Source organism: Sminthopsis crassicaudata, chromosome 3 (genome assembly GCF_048593235.1).
Source record: "Sminthopsis crassicaudata isolate SCR6 chromosome 3, ASM4859323v1, whole genome shotgun sequence".
Lineage (NCBI taxonomy): Eukaryota > Metazoa > Chordata > Mammalia > Dasyuromorphia > Dasyuridae > Sminthopsis > Sminthopsis crassicaudata.
Window position 1 is genome coordinate 97814218 of NC_133619.1, and position 19643 is coordinate 97833860.

General features: G+C 32.1%; 1 long non-coding RNA gene across 1 annotated transcript in view; it reads right to left on the bottom strand.

Moving 5' to 3' along the window:
• Positions 1–12688: 12688 nt before the first annotated feature.
• LOC141564880 (uncharacterized) overlaps positions 12689–19643 on the bottom strand; it is a 37873-nt gene continuing 30918 nt past the window's right edge. The window contains exon 4 of the long non-coding RNA XR_012488774.1: positions 12689–13451. This is a non-coding gene — a long non-coding RNA (uncharacterized LOC141564880). The remainder of the gene's footprint in view (positions 13452–19643) is intronic.

Below are 19643 nucleotides of genomic sequence, written 5' to 3' on the forward strand. Positions count from 1 at the left end.
AGGGGAGATTTTCCAAAATTTCTCTACAAGCAGTGGCTTACTTATTAGTGGCCACTTCTGTGTTGGGTCAGTGCTGACTCACTTCCAATGCTGGGTGGGCATGGCTAGGTCCCATGAGACTCTGGCATTGTGGGGATTACTTTTTACGTTTTGTGATTATGTTGGATGTTTTCTAACTTCTCTGCTGATCTACTGGCTTGCAGCCAGGGTAGAGTAGCCAACACTGCTGCTGTAATTTCCTCCCCATAGATCCTCAGCCCCACTTCCCTGGGATTCTGCATTGTCTTTGCTGGTATTTGTGCTCAGCTGTTTGTGCTGGCTGCCTCCATTCCATTTCTGATTGAAATGGACCTTTTCTCATCTGTTTCCTCCCTGTAGATTCTCCACCAAGTGGAGTGCCCTGGGACTCTGTGCTACATGCACTGGCATTGTCTTTGCTGGTGTTTGTGCCTTCGCTGCTTGTAATGGCTACCTCTCTCCCATTTCCAAATAAAACAAACCTTTGCTGTTGATGTTCTAAAATATTTTCTGTTGATAATTTATTGCGCTCCCAATATTTGTGGGTTCTGCCAGTCCAGAGCTAATTCAGAGGCTGTATTTGCTAATTAGTGTGAGGGTTGTTGGAGAAGATCAGAAAGAAATGTGTGTAGTTTCCTCCATCTTGGCTCTGCCCCTGGAAGTGTAATTCCTTTCCTTTGTCTTTTAGAATATAATATTACAAGTCACTCTTTAAGAGTGTTAGTTGCTTAATTTTGTGTGATCCTTGCTTTACCTCCAGAATATTTGAATGACTTTTTTTTGGTTACTTAAAGCATTTTCTCTTTGATATCTAGAATTTAACTATAATACTCCTGAAAGTTTCAGTTTGGTGATCTCTTTCAGAGTTGATTAGTCAATTCATTGTTTCTCTTTTACCTTATACTTCTGGATTTCAGAAAAGTTTTTCTTTATAATTTCTTAGAATATCTGTCTATGCTTTTTCTTTGTGTCTGTTCTATAGTCTAATTCATCTTAAATTATTTATCAATTTATTTTTTCTAATATTTAACAGTTTCTTTCTTTTTTCTTTTTTATTATTTTGACTTTATTTTATTATTTCTTCATGTCTCAATGAATCATTGGCTTCCATTTGCAATTTTTTTTTTATTTTTAGAAATTATTTTTTTAACTCTTAACTTTAAAAATGACATTTTTTCAACTTTGCTTTTTAGGAAGTTGTTTTCTTTTGTGGAATTTTGGTTTCCTTTTTTTTTTTTTTTCCAATTTGGCCAAATATTATTTTTTAAAGTTGTTCCTTTCTTCTGATTTTTGTGCATGTATCTGTACACCTCTTTTTACCAAGCTCTTTTTTTTTTTAATTGTTTGGCTTTGCTGTCATTTAATTTTGCTATTTTTTTCCTCTGATACTCTGATAATTAAAATCATTTTAGAATTGTCAGAAATTCTTGTTGGATTTGTGTCCAATTCAATTTTCATGTCTTTGAGACTTTGCTTCTATATTTTACATATATTTTTATCTGTCTTCTGAGTTTGTATCTTGATCTTCCCTTAACTGTAGTGATTGTTACAATCAGGCTCTTTTGTTGTTTAGTAATTTTCCAGCCTATTTCTTGACTTTAAATTTATGTTAAAGTTGGGCTCAGTTCTTATTGTGTAGGTAGGCTGGCCCCTTACCTCAAGATTCAGGCTTCTTTTGCAAGGCAATTTTCAGAGCTATTTGACTGAGAAAAGTTTGTTTTTTTAAGGTGATATCATTCTCAGAGAAAAATCATCACTTCTATCCAATCATTACCCAGAAAGCATTCCTGACTTAGTACAGCAAAAGTTGATACTGCTTCTCAGGAATCCTGGTCCCTTGGGACCAAAAGTGATATTGGTCCCCAATATATCTGAGTCCTGCAACTGCAAGTGTTATTGCTTCTCAGATATTTTGCTCTTTTCTGACACAAAGGATTCCTCTCTTCCCTAGAAGTGTGACCATAAATTGATATAACACAGAAGTTGCCAAGTAGTGCCTCATCTATTTCCCTGTGTTAGTATAGCAATCCTCTGTAATCTTATTTGATCATTGGTCTAATCTCTTTATCATACCTGCTGGCCTAAGAATTCTAAAAGTTGTTATTGCTGCTAAAACCATATCTGATATTGCTGCAATAGGTATTTCAGTTTTAGCCTCTACTTCAGTATCATGTACCTTTCCTTCTCAAGTTTTAAGTTATCGTGTACTGAAAAATGTCCCATCTCAACATTTTGTTGGATTTGCCACAGCAAAATTCAATTGGAGTTGTAAATTTACCATTGTTTGGAGGGGATTATTGGAAGAGCTTGACTACTTTTTTTTCTATTTCTAGTGACCCTTGAAGTACAGCACTACTCCTTTCCTTAAGGAACTGAATTATACCTCAATCTTCCAGGACACCAAAATTATGTTACTATCACTTTAGATGAACTTTTACATGTCAGTGTTGATAATAAGGAATGAAGTACTTAGAATTTTGAGAATCTTTAATTTATTTTATTTTTGATTTATGTTCTATGAAGGGTAGAATAAAACATTAAAGAATTTAAGACACAAACTTATTTATGAGGATATATCTATTTGTGTTATATTTTCTTTCTGTCCTAAATTCTTAGATTCTCCTGGAGTACATTCTGTTCCAGAATCATGAGGAGAACCAAAATTGTGTCCAACCTAATGAGCAAAAGTAATGTGAGAAACTTTTGGTGGCACATGAAAACCATAGTTCTGGACAGTGAGGATGCCAGTATTTAAGGATTTCTTTTTACCATCTGAATACAGCTTACTTTTTTCACATATTCCTCCAGAGCTTCCTGAAGATGCTCCAACCCAAGCCAGACCTAAAACACCATCATCAAAATGTCGATCTGTGAAGACATAGGCCAGTTCAAGACAGAGTTCAATTCCAGGAACTTCTCCACACCAATATTAGGAAAGCAGAAAGGATTTGTTGAGTCTTTCTCATCAGCAGTTGTGTTTATCGGTATTCGTTTCACCATGAAACCGATGTTACGGATTCCAGAAAAATCTGTTGATTGGTAAATATTCTGAAATTTCATAGAATAGTTTATTGGTCTATTGAATAAGTATTTCATATGGCTGAACACACTCACCTTATGGCCTCATATCCAAGACATGAATTAACATAATATTCTGTGCTTAATAAAATTGACTAACATTTTAAATTACTGAAACAGATTCTTTATTTTTATGTCAATGCAATTTAGGAGATTTATACCTTGTCATAAAAGAATCTCTATCAATTCATGTACATTTTCTCATTTTAGAAAATATATTTGCACATTTTCATATTTCCCTTACCTTCTTAAAAAAATATAACTACAGTTTGATAAATTCAAGATAGTTTGCCTTTGAGTGTATATCTAAGGAAATTATACTTGACACTTGAATAAATCTATGATCTCATTAAACTGGATGTTTCTTCCACCTGTGAATATTACAAGTCAACCATGGCTTTTCATCCTGTGGAAATTCGTATCCATGCCTTTCCATAACTCTTCCATAAAATATATATTTTTCTCTTCAGATTTCATGAGGACTAAGTCAATTTTGAGGATATCATTTTTCATGTCATTTTTCACTCTTAATACATGACCAGCACACCACCTTATTGATGTTATGTACGGCATTGTTACATCCATAACATGTGCATTTATTGGTCTTTAAAAATAGTCACTTTGCGTCAGCTTTAAATACATTTTATAAATCGGGTGAATCTCATATCTACTCCTCGTATTACTTTGTGTATATTGGAGTAAAGCTGTTATTTCATCATTCCTAAGAACTCTTGGTGAATAAAGTATTTTTATCAATGTGTATATTCACCTTCCTGCAACTTCTATGATAAAGATTAACCTGAGTTTAAATTATTTGTCCAAGTTCAGACTATCAGTATTGCCACATGTAGGAGTTTATTCTAGATCTCCTACATTGTAAAACCAGCCTTTTCCCCACCATTTCACAATATTTACTATTCATAAATATCTCTTTATAAATATAGCAAATCAATGTTAAATTATGTCCTATAAAATTCATGCAATAAATGTATACAATGATGCAGATTCCTACATTTTGTTTTTCCAGTATAAATGAATACATCACTCTCTTTAGGTTACCATGAATCTTATTAAGGAGGCATTGTACTATTTTATGTGGCCTAAAATATACCTTCAAAGCTTCCTTTCAGCAATCCATTTTCCCATATCTTCACAAGTACCTCCTAGAAATCTAATTTCGAAATATGAATGTTTGCCCCAACTCATCTTTTTTTTCACTTGTGTTCCTGTTCCTTTTTAGTCTATTCAGTACCATGATCCATCAATTATTCTTTCCCTTCTCTCAGATATTCAGCCTCCTTTCCCGGTACCTTCTTTCTGGAGGGATTGGGGATGGGAAAGAAATGTGCCCTTGACCTATATGTGAAAACAAAACAAACAAAAACAAAACAAAACAAAACAATAAAACAAAAATAAAAACAAAAACAAAAAACAAAACAAACACACAAACAAACAAACAAACAAACAAAACCTTTCTTGACTTCTCTGAGCTTTCATTCTTTATCCCATGTTGGACTTAGAAAGTTCTTGAAAGAGTTGTTTACTCTTAAGCCTTCATTTTTTATTTTCCTATGCACTCTTAAGCAATCTGATTTTTGTTTTTACTTTATTACTTTAAAGAAAATAATCATTCTCATAGAAACATAATAGTTCAAATCACCATTTCTACGTTGTCAACTCTTTTATAGAAATTCTTTAATTAGTTTCACATGCATGGAAATCAATATATGAGGCTTCATTCAATATAATTTCAAATATGTTATATTAATTGTAAAATAAGATAATACCACAAATATGATCATTTGAATATAGTTTTGTGATTTTCTTTTTTAACAGAAGTAATCTCTTTGTGGACAAGGAGTATTTAATTTTCACCTATATATCTAAGAAAACTTGCATAATATTTTAAATATTGATCTTTAAGAATTCATTTTGATTGAAGGATGCTCCATAAGGATAAAATTACATTATACTTTGTATAGATATTTGTAGCATCTGTCAGCATATTCTTTGTGTAGGAAGCACTTAAATGATTTTAAAATAAAATAGAGAAACTGTTCAAATGGCACAGAATTTTAAAAGTATTTATTTGACTTGGATTATTTCACAAAGAATTCTAAAGAGTTCCCAATCCATTCCCCTGAGGATAATCATTCCTGAATATGATAGTATGGTATAGGAGTAGTCAGATTTCTGGAGAAAAATGCTCCTAGGGAAAAAAAAAAAATCAAAGATTCTGTCAAACTATATGTTTCATGCATATGCAAAGTATCAAATTAAAAAAAAAATTGTTTGCTGTTTAGTATAGCTGAGCAATCACAGAATGAAAAATAGGTTTTCCTTTCAATGAATATTAAGAACATGACTTGGGGCAGACACACAAAAAAGGCTACAAAAGATTCAAAGACTAATTTAGGACTGAAATACCTACTAGTTAGAATAAGAATATGTTGTCTTTTTTTGTGTATGTCAGCAATATGATTGCAAGGAAATTTGTACAGGGAAATATAGAGTATAAGTGAATGTAATATAGTTTAATTTAGTATTGTATGACATGGCATGGCATAGTAAAATATAATAAAATATGGTATGGAATGCTATGGTGTAATATGTAGTATGGTATATGTTATGTATGATATGGAACAGTATTATAATAACCTGGTTTACTGTGTTATTGGATGGCATGGGAGATGTTATATGATATGAAATGAGATTATATGAAATGAGTTGATATGATCATATGATATAGAATATTGTAACAGTATAGTATAGCACAGAATAAAGTAATATAATATATTTTAAACAATATACTCCAATTTTAACAAATTATATTTCTGTTATTCAATACATGAATATATTTTTTGCCTTGTACTAAGTCCCTTGGAAACATGTATTTTAAAAGAGATAACTTGTCTGGATCAACTACTTTATTAGTTTCAAGTTTTTGTGTGCAAGGATTGCAAAAAGAAATAAAATCTATATGCTCTCAATTAAGATAAAAATATTTTTATAAATCTTTTCCCCCAGTATATTTTATAAAGAATGAAACAAAAGCTGACATATATTGCAAATGATTACAATTAGGATTTATAGATTAGTTGGACAAGAAAATGCTGGAAGCCCCAGCTTTTGCTATATGCCTTTGAGAGCTCTCTTCGTTTGTCTGAAGGTTCTGAAGGACAACAAAAAGGTAAAGGTGTGTTTACTCATCCAATATTTTAATTCAGGAAAAATGCAAAGAATGGAAAATAAAACCCCTCCACATAATTTGTTGCTATGCAAATATTAAAATGTTTAAGACAACAAATCATTCTGCTAAACATTGATAAGGCTATTAAAGGCACAAAAACTGATAATTCACACATGGGAATATGTAGTAGCAACAGGTGAAAATTTTGGTATCCAACCTTGTTATGAACTTTAAGAGAGTTAGAAATTGTTTCTTATTTTGGTATTAAAAATAAAAGTATAATGAGAATGGTTATAGATAAAGCTAAAAGATAGAAAGGGGGAAGGAGGGATGGAGGGGAAAGAAGGAAAAAAGGAAAGAAGAAAAAAGGAAGGAAGGAAGAAAGGAAGGGAGGAAGGAAGGAAGGAAGGGAAGGAGGAAGGAAAGGCATTTACTGAGTGCTTTAAAGTTTGCAAAGCACTTTTCATTGTATGTTTTAATGTACTCCACAATCCTATGAGGTAGGCCTTATGATTATTTCCACTTTATAGGCAATAAAATAGCCTGAGAAGGGCTGAATTGTCTATTGGGTCAGACAGTACATATCAGACTCAGGGTATAAATAAAAATTTTCTGACTTCAAACCGAGCAATGGATCCATTATAGTCACCAATCTACTACTATAGGTTGAAGAGTGGGGATAACTAGGGATTTGCTTTAGATCTTTTTCCTTGTATTATTATTGTGTTATGTAGGACATATGCACAGATTTTTTTTTTAACATTAGTTGGAGTTCAAGCCTTGGTTGCATTAATAACCATAAAATACATATAGTACACATGAAGGAAGAAAAAATGATTCAAGTAATCAGATCAGACTCAGTTCAGTGCTACCCTTCTAAATCAAATCAGCTGAGCTGCTGTCTTCCAATTCCATTCCATAGGGGAGAGTATTTGGGAATTCTGGGAAATCTTCCATATAATATCTATGGTCTTGGATCCAGCTTGGATAGCAAGTCCAAACAGTTCACTATTTCCAAACTGATTTTGAATTTGTCTAGATCTGATTTATGGGTTCTAGCAGCAGGGTTATAAAAGTAACTGCAGGTTATTCAGAGGAGTTAATTTTGTTTCAGAACCAACAGAAATAACATGAGATGAAGATTCACATGAGGCTGGAGATGTCCTAAGGTATCCTAAACCACAACATTCTGGAAACAGCAGATCATTATTCATAGACTAAGAACTTTTCTTCATAGATACACTGATTTGACAGGTAATTAGCTAAATTAGCTAAATTTTGTTATGCAAAAATACAAACTCAAGACATTTGAGAGGTCAACTTTTTTTATAAAGTCAAAACTACCTTAATGAACAGTCACCAGTAGACTCAATATTAGAAAAAAAAATTTGAAAATCAGTTGAAGAATTATCACAAAAGATGATTGTGTAAAACAAAAGCTACCATGCAACTTCAATGGGTGAAGCCAAGATGGCAGAGTGAAGCCAGAAAGCTGCTTGAGCTCTTACAATTCCCCTTAGAAATCACATGAAACCAAGCCTTTTTAACAGAGTCTGATGGAATGAAACCATTCTCTAGTTAAGATGGATCAGAAAAACTTCAAGAAAAGTTAGTCTCACTGGGGTGAAAAAAGCTTTGCAGCTTAATTCAGACAAGAATCTGGGAAAGCCATTGATAGGGTCTTAATCACAGAAGATCAGCAACTGAGTCCCTCCATTCTGGTACTGAGACCAGTGCCACCTCTGAAGGCAATTTCTTGGAAACCAGACTGTTTCCTAGAAAAAGCAAGCAAAGATACCTCTTGTAGACACAAGAAGACCCTATACTTAAAGTTGCACAAGAAGCTTGGAACAGTGCCCACTTTACTCCAGGAGCAGAGCTCAATCATAAAAGTTTAAAAAAGAATACAAAAAAAAGGAAACAAAATAAGCAATAAACAGAAACGAATCCTGTAATGGTCTGTTTCTATAAAGTATAATCCTTCTCTTGGGGGCAGGTTTCTTGGGGAGCTTCTGGAAGCAGCCTTCCTTTCAGTTCAGTTCAATAATCCCAAAATGCAGCCAGGATCCTATTGTGTCCTTCAAAATCCTGAATCTTTTCCCGGGGCCCAGTTAGATTTAGTAGAGGCCTATTTCTCTTCTTGACTCCCGAGAGCTCTTGTCTAAATGTCTCCAAATTGAAAGGTTAGTCCTTCAGTCTTCAGCCTCTCTGATGTCCCCTGAAGTTCTCCCAGGAAGTCCTCTCCTTGACCCTCTATTTCCTCCCAGAGAGTGGGCTTGTGGGTACTCCCTGGGCTTCTGGGAGCTCCTTAAAAGTATGCTCTCTTAAAGGTGTGAATCTCATGGAATTCTAGTAAATAAATTATTGAACTAGAAAATTGTTAAGTACCATGCTAAATTAGATAATTATATTGATTCCAGTGACTTAGCACCTTATAAGAATCCTAACAGGATTCTGACTACAGAAACCTACTGTGGTGACAAAGAAGACCAAAACAACTCCAAACATCCAGAGAGGAAATACTAAAAAGTGATATGAATTGATCTCAAGCCAAAAGAGGCTTCTACAAAATATTCATTAAAAAAAGGCAAATAAGAAATATAAGAGAAAAAATGAAAAAATAAATGAGAGATATGAAAGAGAGAATCAACAGCTTGAAAAAGGAAAGCTATTCCTTAGAAAATACAATTGGTCAAATGCAAAAAAAAAAATCCTCTGAATAAAAGTAGCATTAATCAAATGGAAGATGAGATACAAAACCTAACTGAAAAAAGTCATACATTAAAAACTAAAATGGGGCAAATGGAAGCTGATGACACTCTGAGAATTTAAGAATCAATCAAACTAAAAATCCAAAAAGATTGGAAAAAATGGGGGGGGAATGTAAAATGTTTCATTATAAAAACTGCCAACTTGCAAAATAGATCATGGAGAGACAGCTTAAAAATCATTGGTCGAAATAAAGGCCATAATCAAAGAGAGAGAGAGAGAGAGAGAGAGAGAGAGAGAGAGAGAGAGAGAGAGAGAGAGAGAGAGAAACAGAGAGAAACAGAGAGAAACAGAGAGACAGAGACAGAGAGAGAGACAGAGAGACAGAAAGAGAGAGAGAGAGAGAGAGAGAGAGAGAGAGAGAGAGAGAGAGAGAGAGAGAGAGAGAGAGAGAGAGAGGATACTATTCTTCAAGAGATCAACAAGGAAAACTGCCTGAATATTCTAGAAACATAAGGGGAAATACTCATGGAAAAAATCTAGAGACATCGCAGTAGGAAAACCCCCAAAAACATTATTATTAAATTACAGAACTACAATGTCAAAGGAAAAATTCTGCAAGCTGCCAGATAAAAACAATTCAAGCATGAAAGAGTAAGAGTCAGGATTACCTAAGATCTGCCAGTGTATACAATAAAGGATCAGAAGACTAAGAACCCCATATTCCAGAGGGCAAAGAACCTGGAGTTACAATGAAGAATTAACAACTCATCTATAATGAACATCATATTTCAGAGTAGGAGATAGATCTTCAATGAATTAAGAGACTTCAATCATTTGTATTGGAAAAAAAGAACTAAAAGAAAAATTCATCTTCAAATACAGGACTCAAGAGAAACAAAGAAAGATAAACAGGGGGAAATGTGTATTATTTGCAGGTTTAACTGTTTATATCCCTAGATGGGAAAATGATATAGTAACTTGAGAACTGTATCTGTTACTGGGGCAGATAGAGGGAGCCTCACATGGACAGAGTGTGTGTAAATGGACTCTGATTAGATGATATCATAGGAAAAAGGCATTAAGGGGTAGAAAAAGTTTGTACTGGGAGAAGAGAAAAGGGGAGAGATAATGGAACATATTAGATCATATGAGAATCACAACAAACCTATTATATTGCAGGGAAGGAAGGGAGGGAGTGAGCATTGTCTGAAACTTGATGCCATCAGATTTAGCTCTGAGAGGGAATACATTAATCAATTGGTATAGAAATGTATCTTATCCTACAAAAAAGAGGAAACAGAGGAAACAAGAGGGAGGGGCTGGATTGAAGGGAGAGCAGAAACACTAGAAGAAATGGGTAAGAAAAGGGGTAGAAATGATAGAAGATAGAGCAGTTAAAGGCTAAGATGGGTTAAAAAAAAACAAACTACTAAAGAAGGACAGGGAGGAAAGAAAGAAGAAAAGCATATGGTGGGAAATACAGAACTAGTAATCTTAACTATGAATGGGATGAACTATCCCATAAAACAGAAGTGTTTTATGGTGGGTGGATTAAAAAATAGAATCCTACAATATGTTGTTTATAAGAAACACATTTGAAACAAAGAGATACATACAAAGTAACATAAAAGGCTGGAGCAGAATGTATTATGATTCAGCTGAAGCAAAAACATCCAGGGGTAGCTATTTTTAATCCCAGATAAACAAAATTTAAAATAGATTTAATTAAACAAGATAAGGAAAGAAAAAACATCTTGATAAAGGTACCATAAATAAGGAAGTAGTAAAGATACTAAATGTATAAGTACCAAGTGTTAGAGCAGACAAATTTGAAGAGTTTAAGCCACTTACAAGAAGAAATAGACAACAAAACTGTATTAATAGGGGACTTCAACCTTCCCCTCTTCGAATCAAACAAATCTACAAGAAAGAAACTAGGGAGGTTAATGGAATCTGAAAAAAGCTAGATTTGATAGAAATCTAGAGAAAGTCAATAGGGACAGAAAGGAATACATACTTTTCTCAGTAGTACGTGTCATGTACCGAAACATTAGAACATTAAAACCCTCACAATCAAATGGAAAAAAGGCAAAAAAAAAAAAAAAAAAAAAAAGTAAATACTGCCTTTTCAGACCAATATTCAATACAAATTATATTCAATAAAGGGCAGGGGAAGATAGACTAAGATAGACTAAGAACCAAGTGGAAATTAAATAATCTAATTCTAAAGAATGAGCAGATTCTAAAGTGATTGAAGAGTGGTTCTAACAAGTGATTTTAAGAGAAATTCTAAAGAAATTCATAATTTCATACAAAAGAATGACAATAATGAAAACATATACCAAAATCTATGGGATGTACTTAAAGCAATTCTTAGGGAAAATTTTATATCTGTAAATAGTTATATGAATAAAATAGAGAAAGGGAAGATCAATGACTTGGGCATGCAACAAAAAAAGCTACAAAAAAGAACAAAATAAAAATCCCCAATTAAATAACAATTTAGAAATTCTAAAAGTCAAAGGAGATATTAAAACTGAAAGTAAGAAAACAATTGAACTAATTAATAACATTAAGAGCTGGTTTTAAGAAAAAAACAACAAAAAATAAACTTTTGGTTAATTTGATTAGAAAAAAAAATTTAAATAGATAAATTAATAGCATCAAAAAAGAAAAAGATGGCAGTATGTTAGGATTACTAAGTGAGAACTCAGGTTGTCTGGACAGTGACAAGGTGAGAATTCAGGTTTTCTGGACAATTACAAGGTGAGAACTCAGGTTGACTTGATAGAGGGGGCAGCTAGGTGGCGCCCGAACAGGGACCCTAGCTGCCCCCTCTATCAAGTCAACCTGAGTTCTCACCTTGTAATTGTCCAGAAAACCTGAATTCTCACCTTGTCACTGTCCAGACAACCTGAGTTCTCACTTAGTAATCCTAACAGCAGTAGCTTTGTGGTACAGTGGATAGAGGAGCACCAGCCATGAATCAGGAGAACCTGAGTTCAAATCTGGCTTCCAATTGCCTCAGGAAAAAAAAAAAAAAAAGAAAAGAAAAGAAAAGAAGAGTGAACTTATCACCAATGAAAAATAATTTTTATTAATTAAATTTTATTTGAAACAAAGAATAAGAAAAAAAAAAGCAAAATGAAATACAGCAAAACAAAAGAGAACATTGTCATGTTCCCATCAATACATCAGGAAGGATTGAAAATATGTAGCAACAAATTGCCAGATCAAGAAAGTATATATAATAGTAGAAGAAATTATATTCATAAATGTTCACTTTTTCTTTATTTCCTTATAAATTGTACTTTAATTCTTTGTTGTAACCTTATTTAGTTTAATTTCCCCCCCTTTCATCACCATCACCACGCAAAGACAAGCTACGGTTAAGAAAATATATATTTCTTTAGACATATACATACACACACCCACCACATACATACATGTCTTTCCTTTCACTGCTGACTCTTTAATTAAATTCTGCTTCCTAACTTGCCTTACTGTTATTTAACCTCCCCCCCCACCCAGGATCTTTCATTTGTCTTCTTCCCTCACCCTTTCTTTCCTCATCCACCCATTCCTTCCCCCCCCCTCCTTTATTTCTTTATAGATTTTGGAGAGTGTTTTTCTAGATGGCTAAATTTTTTCATAATGTTTCTTTATTTTTTTTTTCTTCAATGCCTCTCATTTGTTTTTTAAATAATTTTTTGAGTTCTTCATTAATTTGTCTCTGGGTTGGGGAGCCATTTAATATTACTTTTTGGGGTAGGCCCTTTTTTGTATACTAAAGTGGCCTCTTCTGAAGATGAACCTTGATCTTTCCTGTTCCCATAATATCTTTCAATGATGGAGTTCTTTCATTGTTGGTTCATATTTTTAAATAAGAGGTATTGGTGTATGCACCTCTAATCATTGGATAGGGGCATAGTGTCTTAAGCTTCCTTTCAGCTCTCCCTTCTGACCAGGAAACCAAAACCAAGAGACAGCAGTGTTCCTGCCCCATTGTTTCTGCATTACCCAGGTGTTGATTCCTTTTCACCCAGGACTATGTCTCAGCAGCACAGTTGGGCATGGTGTTGCCAAACAGCCGAGGTTCCCTTAGTATTCCTAGACCCAGACTCCCAATTTTACAGTCTGGAAGTTGAATGTCTCTATGGTTTCTGCTGAGGCTCCAGCCACAACTAGCTACTCCAAAGGGGCCCCATTTGGGGCAGTGCTTCTATGGAGTTACTGGGCAATGTTTTTACTTCAGACAACTTAATCCCCAGCATAGGGTATTTCTTCAGATATTCTTGGATTGTATCAGGAAGATCCCAGGTTAGCCCCAAGTTTTGTTGATTTTTCATGAGTCTATATTTGCCCGAAGGTTAAAATTGGTTCTATTGGAGGGGGAAATTGGGAGAGCTTGAAATTTATCAATCTGCTATGCCATCTTCCCAGAATCTTCCCCCTGAAAAAAAAGAAAGTAAAGCAATAATTAGGAGGTATTTTGTCCATGCTATGCTAGCATGTGTGATAATCTAATTGAAATGGATTAATATTTACAAAAATATTAATTGCTCAGATTAACAAAAGAGGAAATAAATTACTTTAAAAGTCCCATTCTAAAAGAGAAAGAAAGAAAGAAATTTAACAAGCCATCACTGAAATCATTAAGAAAAAATCTTCAGGGCCTAATGGATTTAAAAGTGATTTCTAAAGAATTATTCATTCCAATACTATGTAAATTTTTTGGAAAAATAGGCAGAGAAAGAATGTTGCCAAATTCCATGTATGACACAAATATGGTACTGATAACTAAACTAAAAAGAGCCAAAACAGAGAAAATTACACATCCATCTCCCTAATGAATACCAATGGATTTTTTTTTTTAATTAGCAAAAAAAAAATTACATCAATTTCTTAGCAGGATAATACCCTATGACTAAGTGGACTTTTTAACAGGAATGCAGGGCTGGTTCCAAATCATGGAAACTATTACGATAATCCTCTATGTCAATAACAAAACTAACAGAAATCAAATGATAGTCTGGATAGATGAAGAAAAAGTTTTTGACAAAATACAGCCACCATTCCTATTAAAAACACCAGAGAGAATAGGGATAATGGAAGCTTTCCTTAAAATAATAAAAAACAGTATCTATCTAAAACCAACAGCAAGTATGATTGTTTTTGACACATATATCTGTTTATTCAACATGTCTTTTTTTTTAATAGTTTTTATTTACCAGATATATGCATGGGTAATTTTATAACATTGACAATTTTTTCAAACCTTTTGTTCTAATTTTCCTCTCCTCCCCCCCCCCAGAAGGCAGGTTGACCAATATATATTAAATATGCTAGAGTATACATTAAATACAATGTATATATATATATATATATATATATATATATATATATATATATATACATGTACATTAAATACTCTATATATATATATATATATATATATATATATATATATATATATATATATATATATATATATATATATATATATATATATATATATATATATACATGTCCAAATGCTTGTTTTGCTGTACAAAAAGAGTTGGACTTTGAAATAGTGTACAATTAGCCTGTGAAGGAAATCCAAAATGTAGGCAGACAAAAATAGAGGGATTGGGGATTCTATGTAGTGGTTCATAATCATCTCCCAGAGTTCTTTCACTGGGTGTAACTGGTTCAGTTCATTACTGCTCTATTGGAACTGATTTGGTTATATCTCATTGTTGAAAATGGCCATATCCATCAGAATTGATCATCATGTAATATTGTTGTTGAGGTATACAATGATCTCCTGGTTCTTCTCATTTCACTCAGCATCAGTTCATGTAAGTCTCTCCAGGTCTTTCTGAAATCATCCTGTTGGTCATTTCTTACAGAACCATAATATTCCATAACATTCATATACCACAATTTATTCAGCCATTCTCCAATTGATAGTCATCCACTTAGTTTCCAGTTTCTAGCCACTACAAAGAGGGCTGCCACAAACATTCAGCAAGCATGATTTGGAATGGATGCATTCCGAATAAAATTAGGGGTAAAACAAGGCTGCCCATTATCACCACTGTAATTTAATATAGAATATATTGGCTTTAGCAATAAGAAAACAAAAAGAAATTAAAGGAATTAGAATAGACAATAAGAAGATAAAATTATCACTCTTTGTAGATGATATAGATGATACACTTAGAAAATTCTATACTAGAAAATCATCCAAAAATTCACTGGAAACAAGTAAAAGGTTCAGCAAAGTTGCAGGACATAAAATGAACACACACAAGTCATCAGCACTTCTATACATTACTGACAAATTACATCAGCAAGAAATAGAAGGAAAAATTCCATTTAAAATAACTGTAGATAAGATAAAATTGTTGTGTGACTTCATCTCAAGTCAAACTCAGAAACTCCATGAACACAATTGCAGAACACTTCTCATACAAATAAAGTCAGATTTAAACAATTTGAAAAATATCAATTATTTATGGGTCTCAGCTAATATAACAAAAAAAATGACAATTCTACCTAAATAGTTCTATTTATTCAGTTCCGTACCAATCAAACTGCCAAATATTATTTTATAGACCTAGAAAAATAATTTAAAAATCCATTTGGAGGAATAAAAATTAAAAATATCAAAGGGATTAATGAAAAAAAAAATACAAAGAATAGTATTCTAACAGTACCAGACCTAAAACTATATGATAAAGCAGCAGTGATGAAAACTTTTTGGTACTGGCTAAGAAATAGAATGGTGACCATTGAAATAGGTTGGATCCATGACCCAAAAATAAATGAAAATATCAATGTAATATTCAATAAACTCCCAAACTCTGTGTTCTGCGATAAAAACTCACTATTTCATTAAAAATGCTGGGAAAACTGGAAAATATGTCAGAAACTCAGCATAGGCCTACATCTCAAACCCTATGCCAAAATAAGGTCAAAATGGGCACATGATTTAGGCATAAAGAGTGATAAGCAAATTAGGAAAGGAAGGGATAATTTACCTATCAGATTATTGCACATAGGAGGAATTTTTGGCCAAAGAAGAACTAGAGAATATTATGAAATGCAAAATGGACAACTTTGATTACATTAAATTAAAAAAGGTTTACACAAAAATTCCCAATAGAAATAAAATTAAAAAGGAAGTACAAAGATAGAAAAAAAATTATACAGCCACTGTTTCTGATAAAGATCTCATTTCTAAAATATATAAAGAACTGTGTCAAATTTATAAGAACAAAAGTCATTCTTCAAGTGATAAATGGTCAAAGAATATGAAGACATAATTTTCAGATGAAAAAATTAAAGCCTTATTATATAGGGGAAAATGTGAATTTGTTAAAGAATCTTTCACATCTGTATGTATATAATCATTTGGTCCACTTCAACTTTAGTTTTAATAGTTGTCTTGTCTATTTCTATTGAAAAGCATGTATTATTCAGCAATGCTATTCTTGACCAATAGTTACTGTGTTACTTCCATTCATTTTAGAAAAAAGCAATTGTGAGTCTATTATTCTATCTCAGACACCAAATTCTTAAACAGATAAGTACAATGGAAAATCATAGGGTATAATCTAAACAGACTTTTTACCCAGTCTGAGGAATTTCTATTTGACCTCAAATGTTATCATAGATTATACTATCCTTTCTTTTATATTAAAATAACTCTAATTGCTTCTCGTATCTCCTTATTCTGTTTGATTGAAATCAATTTGATTGTATCTTTCTTTCACATTTATTTAGAATTTATTTTTAAGGCCTTATTCCATTATGTCCTGTAAGAAATTATATGTTTCTTTTTTTATGAGAAAAATCAGTTTTTAAATTCTGGTATTTAGCTGATTTTTCCCTTGTCTTCTCTTCTAAAAATATTGTTTCCTGAGAGTTTACAAAAGTCCTAGAAAGATCATCTTCTCTTGTTTCAAAATTCCCAGACTTTTAGAAAATGCACATAGTCATTTGGAATTCATTGTAAATTACAATGCATTTTTTTCCAAGCCAGTTATCTTTTTCATAATCAATGAATGCCACTCACATTGGCAGGTTATTTCCATCCATCTTTACCAGAAATTCATTTATCATTCAAAAGTGTTCTACCGTAGAATATCCTGATTAATAGCCTCTCTGCTCTTCTGGTTCTGTTGAAATCTCATGTTAGTCAGTCAATTTCAGAAGGTTTCCAGAGAAGTATATAGATTACACTTAGTTCTATGGCATGAATATAGCATTTAAAAGAATATACTATAAATAGATCTGTATATTTCATCAAGTGCTTTTTTATCACTTTTCTTATGTAGAAGAATGAGGATAATAGACAATCTTGAATTTCTGAAATGTTTCATTCCCTATCACTCATTCAACTACACCCTTTGTAACATTCAAATGCTAGCTTTCCTCTGCATTTTTAAAATCTGCTTGATTTATTCTCTTCTTACTCCTACCATTTGTGCATTTCTTAACTTATAATTCCTTGTCTTACAAGAAGTAGAGTAATATTTTTCTACATGAAGGTTGTTTGGAATTGTTCATGCTGAGGCTTATTCTATTTCAACTCAATTTTCACTTCTCATCTATGGTGTTTTATTAAATAATTTTCCTTTCCAAAATTATGCTTGCTTTTGAAGATGAATGCCTTTCATCAGAAAATGAATATGGTGTAAACTGATGTTTCCTTTTTTTACTTTGTTTGCCAAGAAACTTAAAGTTAGGTGACCATTTGTAGTAATTAGCTCTTATTAAGGGCCTGATTATACCTATTCTTTCTTCTCTTTTTTTTTATTCCGAATTGCTGTAATTTATGTATTAGTTAAACTTTTCGGCAGCACAACAATATTTTATTCAGCTTCAAAATACTAGGTCAAAAGGAGAATAGAACCAACATCTTCCTTGGGAAGTGGAACATTGCTCAATTGAAAGTTTTCTATTGTTTACTACTCTTACCATTGTTAAGAGTGTTTTGGGTTGTTTTTTTTTTCCTTACCAATGATTAATACTTTTTTTTTTCAAATAACAAAACTTCTACATACATTCCTCTTTATGATCTATATTTTATTTTAAAATATAAGCTCCTTGAGTTCATAGGATCAAATTAGCTTTATTTTCTCTCAGCAATGTTTCATATCAAAGACATTTATAAAAGATGCTCACTAAATTTTTGATAGTGCTAATTTTTTATTAAATTTTGCATATTAACTTCAAACCTTTATTTTTTTAAATATTTCTAAATGACCCCCAAATTAATACCAAAATTTGAAATTATGAAAACAAAAGGGGAGATTAATAAAATTGAAAGTAAGAAAATTATTGAATTAATAAATAAAATAATAGTTGGTTTTATAAAAAAATAAATCTTTAGTTAATTTGATTAGGAAAAGGAAAGAAAATCAAATTCTTAGTCTCAAAAATGAAAAGGTAGAAGTTTCCACCAATGAAGAGGAAATTAGAGTAATAATTAGGAGTTATTTTGCCCAACTATATGTCAACAAATTTGATAATCTAAGTAAAATGAAGGAATATCTACAAAAGTATAGATTGCTCAGATTAACAGAGGTGGAAACAATTATTAAATAGTCCTATTTTAGAAAAGGAACTAGAACAAGCTATTAATCAACATCCTAAGAAAAAATCTTCAGGGCCAGATGGATTTACATGTAAATTCTACCAAACATTCAAAGAAAATTAATTCCAATAATAAGCAAACTATCTGAAAAAATAAAGAAAGAAGGAATCCTAACAAATTATTTTTATGACACAGATAAAATGATGTTACCTAAACCATGTAGGGTCAAATTAGAGAAAGAAAATTATAGACCAATTCCCCTACTGGGAATGCAAAAATCTTAAATAAAATATTAGCAAAAGGATTAAAGAAAATCATCCCCAAGATAATAATACACTACGACCAATAAGATTTATATCAGCAATCAGAGCTAATTCAATATTAGGAAAAATATTAGCATTATTGACTATATCAATAATTTAAGTAACAAAAATTATATGATTACCTCAATAGATGCAGAAAAAGCATTTGATAAAATACAACACCCATTCCTATTAAAAAACACTAGAGAACATAGGAATAAATGGACTTTTCCTTAAAATTATCAATAGCATTTATGTAAAACCATAAGCAAGCATCATATATAATGGGGACAAACTAGAAGCAATACCAATAAGATCAGGGGTGAAAAAAGGTTGCTTATTATCACTATTACTATTCAATATTATATTAGAAATATTAGCTTTGTCAATAAAAAAAGAAAAAGACATTAAAGGAATTAGAGTATGTAATGAGGAAATCAAATTATCACTTTTTGCAAATGATAGACTTAGCAAAACCATAGAGAATCAACTAAAAGACTATTAGAAACAATTAACAACTTAAGCAAAGTTGCAGGATATAAATAAATCCACATAAATTATCAGCATTTTTATATATAACCTACAAAGTTCAATGGCAATAGATACAAAGGGAAATTCCATTTAAAATAATTGTCAATAATATAAAATATTAGGAAGTCTATCTGCCAAGGCAAAGTCAGAGACTATATAAATACAATTATAAAACATTTTCCATACAAATAAAGTCAGATCTAATCAATTGAAAAAAAATGTC